Source organism: Lupinus angustifolius, chromosome LG19, assembly GCF_001865875.1.
Source record: "Lupinus angustifolius cultivar Tanjil chromosome LG19, LupAngTanjil_v1.0, whole genome shotgun sequence".
Lineage (NCBI taxonomy): Eukaryota > Viridiplantae > Streptophyta > Magnoliopsida > Fabales > Fabaceae > Lupinus > Lupinus angustifolius.
This window is the reverse complement of record NC_032027.1, coordinates 12329950-12331099: the sequence shown is the minus strand read 5'-3', so window position 1 is coordinate 12331099 and position 1150 is coordinate 12329950. Positions and strand designations below refer to the sequence as shown.

At 34.4% G+C, this 1150-nt stretch overlaps 1 long non-coding RNA gene across 1 annotated transcript in view; it reads left to right on the top strand.

Annotated features, from left to right (window-relative positions):
- The window catches only part of LOC109334566, an 18191-nt gene extending 18030 nt beyond the window's left edge, over window positions 1–161 (top strand). The window contains exon 3 of the long non-coding RNA XR_002106114.1: window positions 151–161. This is a non-coding gene — a long non-coding RNA (uncharacterized LOC109334566). The remainder of the gene's footprint in view (window positions 1–150) is intronic.

Here is a 1150-nt window from a genome sequence, read left to right as displayed (position 1 = left end):
AAAGAATTAGACGAAACTCTAGATTAGTTTTAGTCTTGAAATTCTATTTCCAATTTGGTGGTAAATTTTCATAATTTTCGGAGACAGTCGGTTCTAAACCACTGTCGGGGCCGAAATCCACTCGGTACGGCTCAAAAAGTGGTTTTTGAGTTATGTAACTCGGAATCGAATTCTGATCACGCCATTGGCTTCGTAATCACATTTCGAGTCAAGATAGACCTTGAGCTGGTCTATAACTATTTTCCAGAATATTTTCACTTGGAATGCCGAAATTCGAAGTTCCAACCGTAAAGTAAAATTGGGAGATCATTTTTGACTAATCGAATATTGGCTGACAATACTCGAGTATGGTTTTAATCGTGCACGTTTCGCCGAAGTCATCACATTGCATGAGTCACTTCACAAAATCTACCTACTAAATCTTATAGATTTCACTCCTTTATTTACTACCAACAAATCCCCTAAATCACTCACTTAACCTATGATTCACTCACCTTCTTAGATTTGCTAGATTTCCTTGGGAAATGGGTTTAGAAATAAGATTTCTTCCACCCCACAACTCTATAAATACCCATGTATCTTCATGCATTAAGACTTTGCAAAAAGCTTGGCAATTTGAAGATTTGAGAGTAAGTTACTCTCATCATCTTTTCTTCTTCATTTTCTTCTTCTTTCAATCTTCAATCTCTTCACATTCAACTAATGAATGTTGATGATGTTGAAGTATGTTGTTCATGAGTATGTTAAGAACATATTCAACCGTTGAAATTTTCTAAAACACTTTCTAACTCATTTTGGAAGCAAAACCGAAAATGAGTGTTCTTGAACTCATGAAAAATGTGTTTTGAAACTATGAACAAGTTGTTTTCAAGAAGTTATTACATTGTTTTAATATATGAATTTTTACTTGTTTAAGTCTTTAACCATGGCTTTGGACAAGTTAGAAAAGGGATGGATGAAAGAGTTTTAAGTATTTTAATAAGTAATGAGTTTTGAAATATCGGAAAACTAACGAGTTTGTATTATGGTAGTTACGAAGATTTCTGGCATTTGAACCTTGCAACCCAACCGAACCGTAGTGATTTAATAAAGCACGCTTCATTAAGGTGAGAGAGAACAAATCGTGACATAGTGGTGTCCGAATATGAGA